The sequence below is a fragment of the Panulirus ornatus genome, chromosome 16, assembly GCF_036320965.1.
Source record: "Panulirus ornatus isolate Po-2019 chromosome 16, ASM3632096v1, whole genome shotgun sequence".
NCBI lineage: Eukaryota > Metazoa > Arthropoda > Malacostraca > Decapoda > Palinuridae > Panulirus > Panulirus ornatus.
Genome location: NC_092239.1, coordinates 36,778,421 through 36,801,400, shown reverse-complemented (window position 1 = coordinate 36,801,400; position 22,980 = coordinate 36,778,421). Strand labels below are relative to the sequence as shown.

Genomic DNA, 22,980 nt, shown 5'->3' with positions numbered 1-22,980 from the left:
TTTTTCGGAGATATGTTTCAGGGTGTAGACGTCAGACTATGAGGTGTTTCAGGGCTGCGACTGACCCTGGCTTATGCTTAAATAAAGAAAAGTTATTTGAGAAAACAGGTCTAGAAATACAACTATTTCTATAGCACTGACAATGCTATGATATGGTACAATAACTTGGAAAATTCAATGATACGCTGTCTGACAAAGTGGTAAAAGAAGTTTCCAAAGTCTCACCAGCATATTGAGACAAGGTTTCATGAAACAGTGAAGCTCCGAATCCGCTTCGAATTAGTGGTGAATGGGTTCGCTCAGAGTTCGTAGAAAAGAGTCAGAATGTTATTGCAAGCGTGGCAGTCGAACGAGGAGGTTGTGCTGTACAGTGGAGAAGTCTGACGAGGTTCGTGAGGCAGCGTTGCAGCAGATCAACTGACTAGAAGAGAGAAGAGGTGAGTGAAGAGTGGCAGAGGGACTGCAGAAGGTACAAAGGTGATCAAACTTAAGGGAATTAGGTATTTAACTTTAACCAGTGAGGTAACAATGCCAAGTCTAGGGAACAAGGCTGGGCCAATCCTCGTGCGGCTAAACAGACAGGAGACACAGGTCTGAATGATCAACCCTGTGAAAAGCCTTAGACTAGGGGTCTCGTAGATGGATTTGGAGGATTAGCAAGATGACCAAAAGGGTTTGGTGTAGAACTGTGCAAAGTATAAAGGGATGGGATTACGTGCATGCTTAAAGACTATCTAGGCCAAAAGTACTCATTGAATGTGCAATTGCCATCTTTCGGTGGCGTATGTACTATATTCTTCAAGTCTAGGTCTGTAATTTGTGATGATCGTGTTTTCATACCCAGCTATGACAGGTCAACTCGTGCCGATTCTTGTACATACACGGAGTTGTGCGGTCGTTCAGCATGGATATGGTAATTTGCATGAAACTTTAAGGTGGTGGGACACACCAACTTAATACGTTTGGGAATAACAACTTGAGTAGACCGGTATAGTGTGTGTGTGTGTGTGTGTGTGTAACAATGGTAATATCGTTACCGAAATTGTTACGATATTGTCGATTCGGTTTAAACAATGTCGGTAACGTTTTGGTTACAATTCGTTATCAGTAAAGTTGTAACGTATTTACGTACATGTTGCTTACATTTTCATTGGGGAGTGTTGTTAACATACAACTGCCTCCCACTGATGAGGTTAATTTTGGCAACAGTAGTGATCAGCTTTGATCCAAACTGTTCATAATAACTTCCTAACATTGTTTGCATTGGTGGTGACCTGCCTAGGTATTCGACATTTTTGGTAAGCACTGTTGTTCGCTTTTGTCCCGAATATTTACAGACAATATTAATTATTAAGGACTGTCTCGAGCATTTTTTGTCCGAACGAACCGAACCATCCGAGCGCGCTCGAACAAGCAGAATGAACTGTTCGAGCGTACGCTCGCTGTATTCTCCATGTTGGCCGGTGCTCTTAATATTACCACGGTTATCCTCATGATGGATCAGACTGTGGCAGCAGATGCTGTCTTCAGTATCTATCTCTTAGCCAAAGCATCGAAGAGGAAATCGAGAAGAACTTGATCCAGGCGACTATTGTCTGAACGTAGAAATGTAATGAAAGGGACCATATGCATTTGAAATAACTTTAGTGACAGCAGAGGATTTTGAAATAATTTTTAACCTTATAGGACCCAGAAGTTTGAGGTGTAGAGTATTACTAAGAGCCACACGGGTCATAGATAGTTTGACTAACTCAACACGTTTCAGCCTCGGGGGAATCATACAACAGTCAGCAGTATTTCTTTAATGTAAACCACGTAACGTACTGGTGCGATAATTGCAGAAACATGCAATAACTTGATTGGAACAAGCATTGAAAGGATTACATATATGTAATAACTATAGTAAATCTAATGAAGATAATATGTAGCTATATTCAGATACTACACATGTGTTATAAAGTTACATGCTACGATAATGTTGTGTGTAGGGAACCAGAAAACGAGAACTGCATTGTCACAAAATGTCAGTTTCATTTCTTAAGAATACAAAGTAACTGTAAGGTTAAACATCTCTCTCTACCACTCATGATCAAAATAAAACATACTAAATAGCTGAAACAGTGCAAACACCCATTTTATCTGCACACCAACAAGCAACTCGTAATCATCTTGAAACGTAATTTTTACCCACAAGTGATGAGAAAAGCTGGACGCGTTGGGCTTGGGTAGGGGAGACATGTATTCACTAGCTGGTTTCTGCTCTGCACTGTCTACTTGTTCGAGACTTGAACGATCGAGTCGAAACGCCCCGTAATTAAGGTGTTCCGTTGGTGTGGATGTGACCCATCTATCATGATCATACAGCTTCCATCACCATTCAAACGATATTTGTCTTTAAAATTCAAGTACTTAAAGACCTTATGTTCGATGTAAATCGTGTTAGTCGTCTTTTAATACTCCGATACACAAGTGTTGCTTACCGTATAACTAGGCGTAAACAAGCTGAGCATCCATTAAAATTTGCCCTCTCGAAGATGAACATCATATGATGACTATTTTTCTTTATTTCTTATTATAAAGGTTGATGATACAAGAGACCATGAGGATTAACTCGTTTTACAAAGATATAGTTTAATGTGTTGACGGCGTCAAACTTCGAAACGTTTCAGAGCTATGACTAACTATGGCTTATGTTTGAGTAATGAAATAATCTTTGGGAAAACCATAGCTATAGAAATAACAATCCTTCAATGGCACTAATGAAGCTATTACGTGGTACAAAAATGAAAATTCAACGATTTATTATCTGGCTGAATTTTTAAGATATTACTAAAGTCGCACCAGCGTAATGAGACAACGTTTTGCAAAACAACTAAACAAGTGGATTAATTCAAAACGTCATCGCTGACGTTGCGCGCATTCTAGAGGGTTCTACCGGACAGTGGTGACGTGTGACGAGGGTCGCGAAGTGGTATTTAAATCAATTAAATGGAGAGAAGAGGTGAGTGAAGGGTGGCAGAGACCGTGGATTGCACACTGATCATCTGACGTAAGGAAATTAGATACTTCGGCGAAATTTGTTGCATGTATTGCGGGATATATTGTCATTATATGATTTTAGAGTGAAATGAAGAAAGGAGGTATACATAGGAGGTACTAGAGAAATGTAGGTTCATGTCCGTATGTCGTTCGATTTATGGACGTTGTAACCGTTATGACCACGAACAATAGTCACCTAGTTATCCTCTGGCATCTGAGTGAGCCTGGCTTTGGCTTGTACTTATTCATCTGCGTATTTTATGATGTTTGTGAAACTTAGACCGATGAATTTTTAATATAGTCGCCATTTTACTGTCGCTAAAATATTATTTCTCCTATACTTGTGGGTAATAAGACTTTTAATCAGTTTATCAAAGGAAGTCTAGGCTTGGGGGATCGGGAATATGTAGGACCTAAAAGTGTGGGATGGGCACAGGGTTACTGCCAATGATGACTGTTCGAAATATCTCTGGAAGATTTTTAAATTAGGTCACAGCTGTAATTCTAACTTTTCAATTTCATTATATGAGGAATTTGTAACAAGATGGTCAAGCTAGTATTCATAATTGGTATGCAGCATTCTCTAGGAAATTTTCTATAAGAACGAGCTTGTGGAAGTAGTTCGTTAAACGTACAGACGCACAGACATCTTACACGAATGAACAGGTTAAAAACGACAGTAATTTTAAAGTTTAGAGCCCCCAAGGATTTTTAGGTGAGAAAAATGTTTAACAATGGTATTTTGATTCGAACGATTTTGACTCTTATTTCTCGCAGTCACTCGTGGTGGAGCGGCTGAAACGAGTGATTTTGTGATAAACGAGGCAAAATTAATCGAGTCATATTAAACTGCATCGAGAAAACAGATTGCTTAACCGAAATTCAATGGTATACGTCCTAATCTAATGGACCCAACAACTTAAAGGAGGAGTGTTCCTATACGTGGGCTCTGCTTCTGGTTCCCCAGTGCACTTGTACCTTCCCTAGCCTAGGACTCTCTCTCCCTTCCTCCCCAACCTCATCAGAAGCTTGACACGTTACCTTAATCAGAGTCTGAAGTACAGGAAGGCACCTAGAGGGACCAAGTTACGAGTCGTCGGAGAGATCGTGTGGTTTATCCAATGGTCAGGTTGTGGGGAGTTCCGTCAGGCGACAACCTTCCCGCACGGGATGACTCCCTCCTCAGACTGATGCCAATTTCGAGCTCCCGACTAACACCCACCCAGGCAAGCTCACCGAGCGAGGATTGGCTCCGTGTTTTTTTTTTTTTTTTAGGAGATTGCTTCCCTGTCTGTGATGTTTATAAAACTGCTTCCCTGTCTGTGATGTTTATAAAATTGCTTCCCTGTCTGTGATGTTTATAAAATTGCTTCCCTGTCTGTGATGTTTGTAAATGAACCGTGTGAAAGGAAGGTTTAGGACGTGTTTTACCTCGGCTCTCTTGTTCATGCTTGGCAGAGACGGGTTAATTTATTGCGGTTCGGTTGTTCATGTTAGGCTAGGTTAGAGTAGGTGTTGTTTCGGCTCTGGTGTTCGCGCTATGTAAGGACGTTTTCTTTTTTTTTCAGTTCAGGCTAGGTAGGGCTGGTATTATTTCCGACCAAGTTATTCAGACTAGGCTAAAGCGGGTCTTATTTCGATTCGGTTGTACGAGCTAGGTTGGAGCAGGTCTTATTTCGGTTCCGTTGTGCATGATAGGTTGGGGCGGGTGTATTATGTCTGTTCCTTTGTTCATGCTAGATTGGGAAAAGCCTTATTTCAGCTCAGTTGTTCACGCTGTTTTTATATATATATTTTTTTCCAGTGATTGCATTACATTACTGTGGTTGGGTGATCTCAAGAGCGGCGAAGATAGTTTTGGTAGTTGCGTGACATTCCATATGTGGTTTACTTCGGCACATGGCGAATCCTGGATTCAGATACTGTAGTGTGGTTGTCAAGCTCATAACATTCATAGTAGCAAGTAGCATAGATATGAATTGCTTTGGGTCAGTTTGCTGGCATGTGACGTTCGGGTCCTAGCAGGCAGTCTTTGAGCTGTATCTATCGGGAATTTTTGTGTACACTTGTGACTTTTGCTCAGATTTGATATTTTTCTTTGTTGCTTTTGACGTATTCAGTCATACTATGTCCTGTGGGGTTTGAGTGTTTTGTATGATGGATCAACGGAAGTGGATGTCTAGGGCAGATTGATGTGTAAAACCTCTCTTTTTCGGTGTTTTGTTGACTATATTGTAGAACATTGATTCATGTAATTTGTTTTTACTTAACATATGCTTACCTATAGCTGTCTGAAATGTCTTTGGGAGTATATTCTCTTGAGGGAGGAGCTCAGGTAATATCACTTTCTTTAGCTTTTGGGGTCTGGTTCGGCTTTGAATTTCACTTTTACTCTCAGATCGTAGGCAATCATTATAAGGATGTGAAGTAAATCCATTGTAGCATGTAGGTGCTCTTAACATGCCTACTGTAGTAGGAAAAGAGTTGAAGCTGGTGGGGAGACGATGGACGGTGCTGCCAGACGCAGGAGTATGGGAACAAGCCTCCTCACCGCAGGAAAAAAGGTTGAAGCTGGTGATGAGACGACCGACGGTGCTGCCAGACGTAGAAGTAGAGGAATGAGCCGCCTCACTAATGGCTCAGGCGGGTTGAATGGATGAAAATGAATCCGTAGGAAAGTGAGAAAGAATTAATGGGATAGAACAGAACCTTGAGGTACTTTAGACCCAAGAGCGAAGGAGTTTGAGTAGGAAATCATAGTATTTAATTCGTAAATAGTTTGACTATAGCCTTACTGTAGGTCGGGTAGATTGAACTGAGTGTTGATTTTGCTGTTCAGATTTTCGTGTCGTGTCAAAGTTTTTTGGAAGTCTTTGATGAGAAAGGCACTGTTGGGGATTGTGTTTGTGTTGTAGGTAATCAGGAATCATGTTGAGTTCGTCTTAGGTGTAACACTTGTCGAAAGCCGAATTATTTTCTGATGTTTTTCTGACTGGAGGTTATTGTTGAAGTCTGTGTATGATGATTCCTTCAAATATTTTCCAGAGTGATTCAAGATGGCTGATTTGTCTACAGTTTAGAGGGTTTTTGCTGCTGTTTTTTGGAGTCAGGGATCATATTGGCAGTTGCAGACTTGAGGGCAGTCGGAAGATAGGCCAATATAATGCAATGTTGTAAAGGCCAGTGTTGTGGGAGTCTGGGAGGCGTCTGTGTAGTTAGCACCCTATGCCCGAGTTGCCTAGAGGTATTTTAGGGGTTTTCCAGTAAGGCGTATGACCGGCGTGGGGAATAGGAGTAGAAAGCAGCTACTCGCTCGTGGGGATACGTGTATGATAAATGGCTAGTAGGAGTGTCCAGGTCTACTCTGTACTTTCTGAGTGACTATTTTCGTGTTTGGTTAAAGGGTGTGGAGTTGGGGTTGACGGATTTTCTGCAAATGTCTCAGGAAAATGTCAATAATGTTCTGAGGGGTTTGGGTGTAGTATGTTGTCTTTGAGTCCATTAACGTCTGTTTTGGGTGTGCCATTTACGCATGTGTTTTCAGAAATCGTGATGGGAATGTATTCGGTTTCGTTCTGCAGCGGTGGTAAGTTTTCGCCAGCGTCTTGCATGATTAAGCGTGTTTGAGTACGTGATGCCGTAGTGAGGTGGTATCGTATTCTGCCGTGTCTGTGTGGTTCCTCCTTGTCTCAGTCGATAGCTTGGTAGGAGACGCTTGATTCTCGAAGAGGGGATGAAGGAGTATCTTGGGGGTGTCTAGATTCTTTAGGATAGCTGTGTCTGCTGCTTGTATAAGTTTTGAATGTTTTAATTGTGGGTTTGTTTTGGCTGGCTGATGAAGGTGTTCGTGTGAGTGCTGCTTGTAAGTTGTGTATATGTGACCCAGGCGGCACCTGTTAGATTTGTAGAGATCAGGGGAAGAGAGGAATATGACCAGAACCGTTTTCGGGGCCGAGGAGAAAGACGAAGGTGGTAATCGCTGTCCGTGTAGTAGGAGGTTCGGTCCGGTTTGCACTTTCCCTCAGGGCTCGCGAAGCAGGTATGAAATCAGGACCAAAAGGGTTAAGGCGTCTTAGGGTGAAGTGGAAGTGTGTGTAGGTCCCGTAGAGATATACCGGTGGATATTGTGCAGACGATAAAGCAGTGTGGATTGTGACAGCGAGGCGATGGATATGCCAAGTGTTTAGGAGAGATTCAATGTTCTTTTGTACAGCGTAGATGAATGGCTACTTCCTCATGCTAGGCATCGAGCGATTACCATGAGATGAAGCCGATGTGTCGGATTTTTACAGCCATTGGTGATCGAGGTACCTTTCAATAGCACTGTTTGGTTCGTTTCTCTTGGAGAGTGGCTATAAGGTGGCGCGCTTGTAATGGAGCACGTTGAACTATATAACAATCCTTTTGATCTCCATGTTCTTTTAAGATAGCCTTATTTAGCACCGAGTTCTTTGCATTAGCGAAGTTTTCCCCAGTTTCAGGGCAAGTTCGCTTAGTAGTCGTGTGATGTTTGGGTGCGAGATAGAGGAGCCTAGTCAATATCACATTCGATGACCACAGTCTTATCTAAGATCATTGAGGGCGAGTCACGAGTCAGAATGACTCAGAATTCAAGCCTTCATCAAACAGGTCGGGTTCAGTGCGGGAGATGGGAGGACTTGTTCAGTGGTACGAGTGTGGGAGCGAGTCCATTTAGAGGAGAGGAAGTTGGGGGAGTTGTTAGTGTTGGTGGTGGCGCTGTGAGGTAAGGTCCGCCAGCAGTTTTGTTGGAAGGTGAATAGCCGCTAGGTTTCGGCTCCAGTGACGAAGCGTTCTTAAAACTAACCTTCTCCTTCTTACAAGGTTTTATCTGAACAACCTGATATGTTTCTTAAAAAAAAATTATTTTATGCGAAAAGCTCTGGGTAATTACCACAAGCAGCGTTGTTACGAATACAACAAATACGTGTCTGGTTGTTAAATACTTGTCGGAAAAAGTTTCGGACAAACTGAAGGCCATTTCTCTGCATTTATTTTATTTTGTAATATTAACAAGAGTCGTTGATGAAAAGTTTGCTCCATAATTAAGCATAAAACTATGTGTAATGTTCACAAATCAGTTTCATTTATTCATATTTTTATTGTTAGCAAGAGCCTCGGTTTTGCTTGTAACTGCAAATGTTTTACTGCCTAGAAATGATTTCATCTTTTATGTTCAACCGTCGTAATCTTATTCTACAAGGACCTGGCGACCTATGTAAGTTTATCTAACATTCTCTGAATCATTAGTTTCTAGTTTCCATCGCACCAGAGCATATTAGTTAAGTATACATGAAAATAAAAAGATTTGAAGAATACGTAGGGCAAGGAATCGATAGCATGCAGTAAGTACTATTACCACTGGAAGACGAATAACATGCGTTGTGTTGTTTGCAGGCAAGGTGGTTCCTGGTTTAGGATGCCCCCGTGTGGATCTGACCCAGTGTGACCCCAAAGCTGCCCTCGTCACCATTAAGAGGTAAGATACTGATGACAACTCCCTGCTCATGTATCTGTGGCAAATACTTGTATGTTGAACTAGTCGATTGTATTTTTCGTAACTATTCCTTCACTCTGCAGGTAGGTCACACATCTGCAGCTCGTCGATAGAAGTGGACAACGCATCATGTAAGTACATTGTTCCAGTATTCTTCGTTTAAAAATGGTTTCGTGAAGTGACGCTACGATAGATATTGGCCGGCGGCGTTTGACAAGTACGGTGTTATTGGTCCCCGAATTTGGCAAGGCTGGAGAAAGCGTTTGCAAAAAGTTGAGCTAGGATCGTAGGGGCATTGTGTCTTACTGATATTAGCAAATTAAGTAACGGGCATTCAATCATCTTCAGTTTCGCTTCTTTTTTAGTTAGCTAGTTTTTAAAAAACTAGCCCCTTTTTGCGTTTCGTTATCCAGGTGCTAATATCCCTCATTATTTTCATTTCAGTCCGCAGACTTGGTGTATTGGATACGATTTGCTGGACAGAAGGGAGCACGGCAGCAACGGAAACACCAGCAGGAGACGGAGTTTTGTTTTTGATGCGTGTTTCGACCCTCAGAACAATAGGACGCATTGAGGCTACATGCTATCATACAGGTCCCGCGACTTCCTGGAGACGTGGCGGAGCTACTCCGGGTCCTCTGGTCAGCTGCTGCTGTCTTCTCTTCCGTAACCTTCCAGTCACGCGCTGCCAATCCCGCTACTGCTGACTTGGCCCTACAACATGCTGCTCGACCTCGTGGTGTTGATGGTAGGTTTTTAAGTTCGATGGTTGCGGTACCGATTCCAAAGCTTTCATGGGCTTTTTATCCTTGCCTCGGTGTATGATTCTTACCTCAGTGCACCGGGGCAAAGGCCGTTCGTCGCCTCTCCAGGTGACTAACGTAAAAGTCTGTGGTGACGTACCTCAGCCCTATGCTCGTTGATTCTCATTACAAGTCCACGTCCACCTCCGAAATACGACGTGCAGCAGCCGTCGTAATAAATCTCGTTAAACAGCTGTTCTTGTCCTCGTGTCTTCATCGTCAGTTAGTTGTCATCTTTGTTCCTGATGTTGTAGTTTCTTGTATTCATAGTTGTTGGTGCGTGCCTGTAGTTGATTGTAGTCTTCTTGAAACTGGTCGAAATTGGTTGGGAAAAATACTGATGGGTTCAGGATATGGGTAAAGTTATGTCATCTTGGATTATCAAGTAGTTTTATTGATTTTGTTGACTCTTGGTGCTTTGTTTTCGAACGTATTGATCATCTAACGTAAGTGTCGTGGTAGAAGGTATGGTCAGTAGTGATTTCGGAGAATGGTTTGCCGAGATCGATTTTGGTAGAAGGTTTGTCTTTGGGTGAATTTGTAGGGTATTGTATAGAACCATTGCCTCGGTGGGAGGATAATGTTTAGTTTTTCTCGATGGAGAGTCCATACATGTTCTTCCAGTATGATGCTGTGACCTGATATGATCTGATCTGCATTTTCTGTAGTTTTATCAATGTTGCTGTAAAGTAGTGCTTTTGCTTTTGAACTTGAGTGCTCTTCAGTGGTAATGAGTGTGGTCGATGGTGATTTTTGATGGTAGTTTGTCAATATTTGTTGAATGTTGTTCTTGGGGTGCGTTCACAATTTATTGTCGAAGAAGGTGTCGGTGTCACGATGAGAAATTTTGTTGACGGAGATTCTAAGTATGTTCTAGCTGAATCTTAGGAATTCATGTTCTACAATTGGCTTCTACCATATTAGTCTAAGATGTAGGGGGTTGATTTTTTGTCACAAATGATGTTCTCGGAGATGTAGGGGGTTGAATTTTCTTGTTGACAGCTATAACATCAGGGTGGAGGATAGCTCACCTGATGAAAATGAGGAAAGATAGATTAAGTAGGATAAAGTAGGTCGCATTTCGGAGAAACTTGACGTGGACTTGTAAACGAGAATCAATGGGCTGAAATTCGTCACCACAGACTTACAAAACCGCGTTAGTCACAACACTCTTTGACGACGAAAGACACTCGTCTCGGTGGAGCGAGGAAGAAAATGTTTACAATGAGGGACTGATAAAAAGCCCAGGAAAAGCTTTGGAATCATTCACTTTAAAAATCAGTCATTACCACGAGGTGAAAGGAGTATGTTGTGTGGGCCAAAGCAGCAGCGGAACTGGCTGCGTTTGATTGGAGGGTTACGGAAGACATTACGGCGGCAGCTGACCAATCAGAGGACCCAACGTAGCTTCACCCCAGTTCCCCGAGAGTCTGCTTTGTATGAAGAACATTTAGTCTTTGCATTTCATCGCTTCTAAACTGTTGCTCAGATTGTCTATCAGAAGTTGTCTTGTATGGGTTTTTTGCAAGATATAACTTATTGCTTTTCTTTTATGGGTTTTCCCTCTCTTTGTTAGGTATAGCATATATGGCAACACGCTGATCTCTTCCTTTGTATTTTCTACCATGGTTGTAGACTGTCAGGGTTGAAGTTCCCGTACAATAGCTTAGTGTCTCCCCCCCCCCCCCCCCTACCCCCACCAGCGCTGTTACATATTAGTGTGTTGAATGATCTATAGATCTCAAGGAACTTGTTATTGCTCAAGGGGTTGCGTTAGCTGTTGTATTTCATTCTTGTACCTTTTGTTCTCGGCTTATTCACATGGAGATCTGAGCGGACTATTTATTCACTTTCTTTGCATCGTTGTTTTTTGTTCTCTTTGTTGGAGGTTTCCTTTTTTTTTTTATTAAGTCGTGCTTTGAATTCATCCATAGAATTATCGTAAGTAGAAATACTTTTTAAGTAGCTTATAAGTTTCTCCGGACTGTGAGTGGTGAGGTGGTGGAACAGAATTCAGTGTTTGATACCCGCCTCTTTTGCTTTCTGTTTGGGAACCGATGGAGGGGTTCTTAGACGTTGAATGAATGGGAAGTAGGCCTGCATGGCCATTGTGAGGATACATTCTTGGGGCCTAAATGTTTTTTCCAAGAGTATATGATTCATGGTTGTGGTTTAGCTATTTGGTTCTCCTCTGCTTCATTCTACATATGTGATCTTCGACAGTTGAGGCAGGGTCATTTTCTTATGATTGTAGATCAGCACTGGGCAAGTAGATGTCTTTGAAACCTGCTTTTTATTTTACCTCTATACTTCATTTGCTGATATTTAGATACTTCATTCCCATCCCATTTATTCTTATATTCCTGATTGTTTCTTAGAACAAGACTTCTTATCTTTGATTAGACTAGCTAACCACTGTCATTTCTTCCTGAGGTCGAAACACTTGTCATGAATAATACTTCCACCTCCTGCTGATGTTTGCTGCCGTGCTCCCACACGCTGTCCTGCTGGAATTGTACCGCAGATAAGTTTTTTTTTTTTTCTTATAGTAATCGTAACGGTTTTAAAGTGTGAGTTACGGTAAAATATTGTCAAACGTCCACGCGCTCGAAGATGGAAGATCAACCCTATTTCGAAAACGTGATCATTCGGCATTGAACTGTTGCCTCGAATGAAAGTGAGTGTTGGGTTTGGGAAGAAATCCTTATGGGTGTGGTTGTAAACATCATGGAATCTTTTCTTTTAACAGTTTAGTTTAGTAAGATTATCAGCGAGGTCCAGCTAGTAGTTCACAGGTACAAAGTCTCTGACACTTATTAAACTGTATGAAAACAAGCGAACCGAAGCAGTAGCAATGGTTCTTGTTGGTCGTTGGCGATACCAGAGAGTTAGGAAGTGGCCCTCTGGTCAACGGAAAATGGTGTATGCGTTACTTTAGTGACGGACAGCTTCACAGTATCTTAGCCACCGTAGTGCATGAACACGTTAGTGGGCACATAGAACAGTGCTTAGCGCTGTTCTTTAACACCTTTGTTCTATTCTACGTTTTTTTCCAGCTAGTTTGCGGTACTATCAAGTGCTTGATCGTAATAAAGCATTTGAGTTGACTTTTTTAGAATGTGAATGCTAAACGAAACCAAAATGATACATATTTGTAGAGAAGGCACTTTTTTTTATTATCAATTGAAACGCTGAGTTTTCAACGCATCCAATTGGAGTATACTGTATGATTGATCAACATTTTTTTTTCTTCTCTGATGTATAGTGCAGTTGCGCTTGCTATGTGATAGGCAAATGTTGTGGGTGAGGGGTAAGACAGTTAAACAAAGTATAGTGTGATTTAGGGGGAGCGATAAAAATTGGGCTGCATAAGCAAAAACCATATGTGGTTTCGGTTCCACGTTCCTTTGCTTGATATGAAATACAACACTAAAAGGATAATCATAGATACTAAACTTCGACGTTTTTGAAGGAATTTAGAGTCATAGCATATAAGAGCTTAATACCAAATGAAACTTAAAGAGTGCAGACATGATTCGGTAGTCTTCATGTTTCTTTCCACATTGTGTGTGTTGTATGTGTAGCCATGGGGCTGATTTTCAGATAGGCCCTACATTATGTTTTGGCTGCACATTCGGTACATTATAGGTTTCATGGTATTTTCCTACCGATTGAACCTTACGGTGATATTTTTAGAATATAAGCTAAGAAAAAAACAATGTTCCATGAATCATTTTTAATGTGTAAGGTTAGCGAAAATTCAGACAAAATGAAAAGCACTTAAAAGAGTATTAGATCAACTTGGGCTGGTCTATAACAGTAAACCTACGTATATGTGAAATTGATTTTTCTCTGAAAATTCACTCCGTGTTTATGATAGTTTTTGACGCGATAATTTCATCTAGTGTGGTTTTATAGCTAAGCGTGTTCCTAGATTTAAGATATTTCATTTAAAACAAAAATATGAAAGTCTATTTTCTAACAGAGTTATTAAGAGTACCTGGCCATTTTCTTTTATCAAAAAAGCGACACATTTTCCACCTGCACTTGTCAAAGTAAACTGTTTTGCATACAGATTCTATTGCACTCATGTAAATGCACACATTACCAGTGCATAAACGTTTAACAAACACACCCAAAACTAATATTCAGTCTGGCTACAGTACACCCAGAAATATGTAAATTGCGATTCAAACACTTTTGAACTATTTAATGGAAATTGCATGACAAATTAAGCACATAAAACAGTTAACTTTTGACTACTTGATTATGTAGTTGTGACGCAATAGATGCGTTAATTAGTATCAATAGTTTCCAAGAGTAAGATAATTCATCTGTTTTGACCTGTTTGCACATTACCGAGATGGTAGCAGCTCATCCAGAGACCGAATCCTTCTTTTCACACTGCTCTGCGTCACGACAAAAACCTTCAGTGGAATGAAGATTGTTTAACTTGCATATACAGAAACCCTCAGAACATTTTACATATACGCGTCGGGTACATTCAAGGACATCTGTGGTATGGTGGTATGGCTAGGATGTTCATTCAAGTGAAATGCAGTGGCTGAAGTTTCACCGATCATTACAGTTTTTCCAGCCATTTCAGTACGCAGAAGGTGTCGCTGGTCTTGCTTGTAAACAGTGACGCCAAATACCTTCCTGGTAATTTGCATGTCTTGTGTGCTTGTCTCGTGCTTTCTGGCATGAGGATAACTTGGCTGGATCTCCTCTTCTTGAGACAAACATTGCATATTGGAGTTTGTTCATGTCACGTTCGTGTTTGTGGCCGTATAGGGAAGGAATCATCCCCAAGCAGGTCCACACTAGGTACAGAAGATGTGTAGAGTCGATTCGCTGCATTTCGAAAAGCTTGTTCGCTCTTCAGTAGTGATTGGCCTTCTGTCTCGACCTCGGTAGCTAATGCATTTGTCGAATCGTAATTATTAGATATCTAGTATGTGATCAGTGCATCACAGATGTCAGGTCCCAAGTTCAAACGTCTTTGAGATTGATGTGATCATTTCCGCTATTTTTTGTGCCAGTTTTGAGTACCATGGCTGCTTGGATACGAGTCTTTTCCTATGGCCAACACTGTCACGTCAGTGTCAGGGGGACTTAAATAATTCTTGAGATGATCATCATGGGTTGCACGAAATGCATGTAATAAGACGCTCCTGTGATTTACAGGAGTTAACTGAACACGTGTGGAAATGATTTGCTTTCTCCTCCCTTGCGAAAGCACTTGGAGCGACCTTACCTTCACTCGTTACACAGTGAGGGAGGCCCTATCTAATAGTAACTTTGCATACTGGGGTATTCATGTATATGAAGTATACAAGTTCTTTTAACAAGGCGAAAGAAGGGTGTTCTGAAACCCATGCTAATGCAAAGTCTGCCCTCCCGCCGCCCCCATACTCTCTTATATAACAAGGACTCTTCCACCCAACCTTATGCAAGGGGTTCTCCTACCTCCGCATGAATACAGATTCCCTCCCTTATCGACAAAAAAAACGCTTCACTCCCAGCACGGTAAATCCTCACTATCCCTCAGTGTGCTTTAAGCTTTACGTTATGTTCCTGTGCCAGAAGTCAGCTCAGCATCGTGGTCACTCTTAGTCTGGATGGGAAATGTTGAACTTGTACCATTGGCTCATAAAAGATTTTCTTTTTCATAGAATGGCTCAATTGAGCTTTGATCAGGCAAGCCATACTCGTCCGAGTCATGCTTGCTTGATGTATGTTTACTGTTGCTTTCTCACGTGCACGACATTCACCTTATACATACTTAAGGTGTACTCATTTGAACCATACTCATGTGACATACTCACTTGAATCGTAGTTAGTTGAGTGATTCTAGAGCCATATTCATCTGAAACATGGTTCACTTTAGACCATACCTACTTGAACCATACTCTGTAGATTCAAAAACATTCGAACCTTATTAGAATGAACCGCAGTCATTTGAACCAAACCAACTAGAATCATATATTCCTAAGTTACTCATACTTGAACCATAAGCAACAGAATTGTACTTATAGAAACTACATTAACTTCGACAACATTCATTTGAACCACCATCTGCGACAACCTCAGCACACTGGCTTCAAAAACATTCATTTGAACCACCATCTGCTTCAACCTCAGCACATGAACTTCGAGAACATTCATTTGAACAATCATCTGCTTCAACCTCAGCCTTTTATGATAGGGTCTCAAACGCTGCTCCAAGACCGCCATTTCTATGTGGTTCCTGCAGCTCCTCTGCGCACTATCAGGGGAGAGGATTGACCCCTGTGAACTTAGAAGGTTTTCAATGAGATTCTACTCACTCGTTAGATGAATTTGCAGTGTGACCTAAAGTACGCGGAGCGCGGTAACTCGCTTGATCAAAATTTGCATCAGCCTAGAAACTTCGGACATGGTTATTTGGTCTCTCCAACTTCATTCGCATGAAAGGTACTCAAAGTGCAAGATATATTCCGCAAAAAGTTTTGGCCGAAAGATCTCGAGAGAGAGAGAGAGAGAGAGAGAGAGAGAGAGAGAGAGAGAGAGACTTTGCCACTTTTATGTAACTCGAATTTAATGCGGGCTCAACGTCTCTGCGAATTTCGACTCCTTCACTTGCGCTGAGAATGTCACGAAAAATCATATTCGTGAAAATTAGCGGAGCTGAAGATTCCCCCAACGTAAATTTCGTACAACGCCTGATATCTCTGGTGTGAATGACAGAAAGCAATAGAGTTTTATAACCGACGGCCTTGTGAGGAAGTCAAAATTTTTTTTTTACTAAGGATAGATTGTATCAGAAATAATGATCTCGATTTTTTATTTCTTTATAATTTTATTTAATGCTCTTCACCATTTCCCTCGTTAGCGAGGTAGCGTTCAGAACAAAGGACTGAGTCTTTAAGGGAATATCCTCACTTGACCCTCTTCTCTGTTCCTTCTTTTGGAAAATTGACAACGAGAGGGGAGGATTTCCAGTCCCCCCGCTCCCTTCCCTTTTAGTCGCCTTCTACGACACACAGGGAACGCCAGGAACTCTCACACGCACCCATCACCACCAATGTCTGTGGAGTTTCTGGCTTTTGCAGTCTTACTCGCTGCATACCATCCACTTGCAGGGTAGAGAGAGATTCGAATGGCTACTTTTAGGGATAGATATTATTCTTAGGTGAATCTCTCACGACTGAATCGGACTTTTAATGGAGGATAGAGGCATCATCAGGGTAGCGAACTTGACATGTTTCAGTCATATACTTAAATGAAAATGATGGATTGAAGGAGGTTGAAATTGCAACTTTTAACGTGATCCTTATGGAACGTTAGAAAGTGAGAGGACGCACTTCATTGAAATAATGCAGAAACATCGTAAAAGTTTGTTCTTTAATACTTTATTTTTTGTGGTGTCTCTTGTGTCTGTGTGATCCAGTGTGTGTATATATTAGTTTTTTCTGCTTGCCCTTCGCTCAGAATTTTATAGGAATTGATTTCATAGAAAATTTTCAGTTTATTCTAGTAGGTCGTCATCACCCTTAAACAAAAACAGGATGTTAAGTTCTTCAAAACAATCTTCTTATCATGACGTGAAGTTAAGTCATTGCTCACCTCGTAGGCATTGCTCACCACCGACATCGTCCAACTGATTTGGAAACTTAAAAGCTGTATTCGGGTTAGTCCACAGATCCCTAACTTTTCTCTCCTTCACCTTGGGCATGGTTGTAACACGAAACCTCTCGCCGTATCTCAGCTATTTTGCTTGCAGGTACATGTTTAGTTGCTGTCCTCTGGACTCTATCAGTTTAAAATTTCTGCTGCTTTAAGTTTCGGCGACAAGACGTTCGAAGCATGTTCCAGTTTTGGTCTTGTATATATCAATGAGCGGTTTGATGTTTACTATTTGCTGATACGCAGTATGCTTCCTCCTTAATTTTCGTGACGTAGAACTCTTGGGGACGTGTGAAGACGCTATGTCGACACACATTTACCCTCTCAACCTCTGCACTTTCCATAACTTTTATCAGACTCTTGAGCTTCTTTTATTACACCATCTACGTAACTTGCTGTTTATACAACCTTAGGAGCCATAGTTAACCTGACAGTCTTATGCAACCACTGAGTCACGGAGATCCACCATTTTTTTCTTTGCTTCTCTGTAGCGAATATCTTTCATATCTTCTTTTTTTTTTTTACGATACCTCGAAAGAAGAAAAGAGAGAGGAGGAAGGAAAGAAATATACCCAGAATCCTCTCAAGCCGTCGTCACTGTTCTTACGATGTAAGGACAGTCAGGAGCAGGAAGTTTGTAAATTTTCACCCTGCGTAAGTCAGGTCTGAGAAGTGATTTTGCCTGACGGTTATGACCAGACTGTATGAAGGACTCCCGGCTGCGTTACGGTGGGTTAAGGGGCAGCAGGAGAAAGAGGCGGAGAAGGAAGAGGAGGAAAGAGGAGGAGGGTAGGAGAAATGGATGAGGAGGAGGAGGAAGTAAGAGGTATACATGGATTTCTTCTCCCTCCACCAACAATTGTCGGCAGAAAAAGAGAATTTAAGAAAGCGCAACGTGTAGTATAGAGAGAAGAATAGTGAATATGGGAATTAAAACTTTCCTGAAGCTGGTTACTACAGGGGGAAGAAGCCCAGATCTGACAACAATTGTGAGGTTTTGCGTAGCAAGAAATATGACACTTAATCCTTCTTATTAATCCTTGAACAGGATTATTTACGGATGATAGTTTAATGAAGTATCTATATGTCTATTAATCCTTACTGTTATTAATCCTTGATCAGGATTATTTACGGATGATAGTTTAATGAAGTATCTATATGTCTATTAATCCTTACTATTATTAATCCTTGAACAGGATTATTTAGGGATAGTTTAATGAAGTATCTATATGTGACTTAAAGGTATTGATACTCGTCCCGTGGACAACATCTGTAAGTAGTTTATTGCAGTGCTCTTATCTCCACTGGTGAAAAAGAGCTTTTGCCTGCGTTAACATTACATCCCCATCTTTTTGATTTCGTAGCGTTGCGTCTCGTCGTTGAAGCCTCTCTACCCAGTGTGGTGAAACTGCCGCTGTGTGTTGTCGAAATTATTTAGCATTTTAGAAATTATATCACATCTCGGAGTCTTTCTTTTTTTGAGGGGGGATCATTCTAGATCTGATTCTTCCTTCGTAAATAAGATGACGGCTAGACTAGTCTTGCTAGTGTTGTAAGGAAGATGAGGGTGGACGTGCTGGAAATGAGTTGCATGAGGAAGATAATGTGGTTCATGTAAGTACATTTGTTTCTGTGAGAGATGCGGTAGGAAGCGTAGTCTGATTACATGGGTCGACTATGCTGACGAAGAGGATGTGTGTGTGTGTGTCTGAGGATAAGATAGCTTAACGGAGCAGGAGGCGAAGAAGGCGTTAGAATGATGCAGTGAAGGATTCTTTGGGATCTTCAGGGGGCGCGAGGCATGCCTTGGATATTCTTGACGATAACTGCACTTGGAAAACTTCCAATTTTCACCGAATATTTCTTGTCGGGTTTGGACCAAAATACTGTTGTGCTGAGTCGCGGGTATGTAGCTCAGAGTCCCATAATGCAGAAGTGCTGGCAAACGGAGTAGAGTACCGCCAAAGAGACCCCTCCCAGGGCTTGTAGTATATTCAAGAAGGCAGAAGTTATTTCTGTGGTGCAGGCGCGCCTGGGAATAGGCGCTTTGGATCACCGGACCAAACTGCCCTGAACACTGAGAACATTTGCTGACTATGGCAGTGTTAGCTGTACGGGTCTGTTAGTACCTTTGGACAACACTGTATTTCATCCATATCATCCCACAAGGATATATCGTGTTAACCCCATGTCTTTCCCATCCCTCAGCGCTTCGTACCAGCTCACGACATCCGTAAAAAAAAAAACGCCACTTATCATATTATCCCTTGAGTCGTTAACTGTTGGCTGGGCCACACCTCGTCTCGGAAACACTAGTATTTTTTTTTTTTTACACGAATACCTGTTACTTAAACGAGAGTGATTACCTCCTGTAAGGTACTTGTAGTCACGCAGTCTGTCACCCACATTACCAGAGAATCACGCCATCCAAGCATTAATCAGCCAGTTAACCTGTTAATCACAAACCAACATACCAACAATTCGCAGCTGAGCTGTAATCCCACGCCAGCTCGTAGACACAATGCTGATTGAGCACACTACTTTACGAATCTTTAATACGATGGGGTGAGAGACTGTCTGATTTAACCTAGTCGAGAATCCTACCTGTCGTGCTTGAGGAATTAATCGCATTTCTAGTCAGCCACAACGCCCTGTCTGCTCGCCACATTGCCTGTAAACCAATCTCCATATTAACCACACAATTTGCCACCTGTCATCCACATAATTTGTGTTGTGGGTCACCTGGAATAAAGAAGAGTTGGTGTTATGTGGCAGATGCGACGCTTCGGTTATTTTGGCTCCTTCGAAACCCACTGTCGTCGGGGGATAACATGGCCACACTCCCGGGTTTTTTTTTTTTCTTCTCTCCTAAACGAACGTTGTTTCGTGTTTCATCAGTTGCGATCTTGTCGACTTTCAGTCTCTTGTCAGACCTGTTTTTGGGTCTGGAGGGCGAGCGAGACTTGCGTCGCAGCACAATCTATCTTCTTAAACCTTTATATAAAAAAAAAAGTTACAAGATGTGATTTCATTTCGCAAAAAGATTTGGATTCCCCTCTCCCCCTTTTCTCTTCTTTTTGCTCATCACTCGAAATAGGATCATGATGATGCTTTTGGTACTTCACGCTTGTACTTCTTTGGGAACTTGAGCATATTTGCTGTTTGTGATTTACTGTTTACGTGTATCACTGACCCTTATGATAGCATTAATAAACTGTTCCTTAAAGTGCCAAACTGTTACGAAAGAAATGGTAGCATTTCATTTACACTAGCAAAGCTGTTCATAAAGTGGCAGGAGGACATCCGCTACATTGGCGAACTTTCTGCTTAACTGGCAACATTTTAGCTACAATAGCTAAGCTGCTAATGAACTAGTATCACTTCAGCTACTTAATAAACTAGCAACACTTTAGTTACGCAATATAAGCTGCTAAAAAAAAAAACTGGCAACATCTCACCTACAGTAACTTAAACGCGAATGAAAAAAAATAAATAATAGCACTTCAGCTAGTAATAAACGACCAGCACTTTAGCTACACAATATACGCTGCTGATAAACTGGCAACGCTATTGTAGATGACAGATCTCCCTGCTTCATCAAAAAGATCGCTCATCCTCTGGCTTAAAATGCTGCTAGACTAGCAATATTGCTGCTACGTAAATAAAACTACTGCCACAGTTATAAGTATCCAGTTGTACGGCAGGAATATTTATTCCTGCGCTTTGTTTTCATAGAAAAATATAATCGGTCTAAAAATGTGTTCTGTATATATAAATTTCCACCTTTGTGTGAATCTTTCTGTGACACAGTGGGAGTATAAATTCACGAGTGAATGCTTGGAGTTGTGGTTGTAGAATATATATATATATATATATATATATATATATATATATATATATATATATAGGAAAGCCTTCCTTTATCGAAAGCAAATTTCTCTTCAACAATAGTGGTGTACACGACCTCTATCCTCGTGGGAGCTGGAGGCAGAACGTCAGCTCATTGTGGAGGGAGACCCGCTCGGGACTGTGAGAGACTGACCCACGACAGCCTGTAGCAGTCGGGGTTTTTCAGAGGGGGTTCGGTGTCGAGAGCATAGGACGCTGTGTGTGTCGGTGTCGAGGGCATAGGACGCTGTGTGTTTTAGTGTCGAGAGCATAGGACGCTGTGTGTGTCGGTGTCGAGAGCATAGGACGCTGTGTGTGTCGGTGTCGAGGGCATAGGACGCTGTGTGTATTGGTGTCGAGAGCATAAGGCGTTGTGTGTATTGGTGTTGAGAGCATTGGCTGCTGTATGTTTCTTTGTTGTGTGTGTGTGTGTGTGTGTGTACGTACCTTAGGGTCTGTGTATCTGTGTACAGACACTCTTGAGTTGTGTGGTTGAACATGACCGTTCGAGCAGCCTTTGTCTAGTGTGAGAGAGGTATCGTGCATCAAAAACTGATGTACAATATGGTGTTAATTAACGTACCCTTTGCCCTTGCAGCTTCAGGGTTCGTATCTCCATGAACTAAACGTTGTGTCAAGCTGCTGTGTTTCTAACCTTGTGATGACACTGACATAGCGCATCATTATGCCATGAAACGCAAAATAGCCCTTTCCAAGCTGCTGGGCACTTGGGCAAATTTCGTGCTTGCATCTCTTAACCCTCGGGACGTGTATTGCCACACCTTGCTCTAAACGTGTTGAAAAAGAATCGGAAAATTTGAAGAGAAAAAAATATGTGGTTCCTTCAGTTTTGCTACAGGTGGTGGTGTCCTGACCAAAGTCTTTTATCAGTTGTATTAAACGAGAAATGTCTGTCAGATTTCTTTGTGCGTGATAACCCAGCTCACTTTCATGATAGACTGTTTCATAATCTGGGTTTAATATAATACAGCTTTGTAGAATAGTTGTTGCATTTATCTCCTCCCCTGCTAGTGTTTGTTAATGTAAAGAAGAAAAAAATTATAGATTTTTATCTTATATAAGACTCGTGCTTTATTTTTTCTACTCGGTGCGATTTCCAATAGATTTTTATACTTTGGCGTTTTTGTGTCAGGTTCATGTTATAGAAAATCTTTTATTTTGTTCAAATCTCAAAGAGAAACGGAATCACTCGCTATAACCCTGACTCTAAATTATTTCTGTAAATAATCCCCTTCGGAGATTATACAATTCACTCGAAGGCTCAACATTTTTTCTCCCTCGTTCCTCAAATTAGTTGATGTCATCCTTATTCAGAAATTCTGTTCTACACATCTTCCGTCAGGCTACATTTTTTCCCCACATCTAATCCTCCTGAATATTCCCAGACTGAGTACTTGGTCCCTCCATCTACGCCGACATTGCCGTTCCCACCTTGCTAGCCATGCCCTTGGTCGCATCAGAGACGCATACAAAGGGCGGCACTGTGTTCCTGGTTGCTTCCGATGTGTATCTGGCTTGACGCTCGGTTAACCTAGATGGTGCTGGGGCCCAGCCTGTGCCTGCTCAAAGCACGCAACTCTCTCCCAGTCCCCAAAAGACCCTCTGGATTGCAACGCGTCTGGAGAGAAAGAGAGACTAAAGTGGAACACGGTACTGAATTGTCATGAGCAGCTGCGGAAACTGGAGACAAATGAAATTGCGTCTCTTACCTCCGTGAAAGGAGACAAAGTGGTCAGTGATAGGAAATGCCAGACTTTCTCAAGGTACATTTTAAGAGATTTCAAGATTTTGCATTAATCCTTGATGACAGATTGAGAAGCAATTCAACCTTCTGTGCTGCAGGCGAAAGAGGTGCACAGTCATGTTACGGATAATTTAGCGTTTGACTCGTTCAAAATGTTGACCAAAAGGGAACGAATCTGTTCGCTTTGATGGTGAGAAAGTTGTAAATACAGACTTGTATTATTGTGTCGTCCAAACTTAAGGTGTGATTGTACTACATATACATTTATGTGAGTAAATTGTTACACGCACTTCGATAAAGGT

The 22,980-nt window shown here is 41.5% G+C and overlaps 1 long non-coding RNA gene across 1 annotated transcript; it reads left to right on the top strand.

Annotated features, from left to right (window-relative positions):
* Positions 1-306: 306 nt before the first annotated feature.
* LOC139753991 (uncharacterized) lies at positions 307-22,961 on the top strand. The gene is made up of 4 exons (XR_011713797.1): positions 307-437; positions 8,455-8,536; positions 8,638-8,685; positions 22,320-22,961. It is a non-coding gene; the product is annotated as an uncharacterized lncRNA (long non-coding RNA).
* Positions 22,962-22,980: the final 19 nt, after the last annotated feature.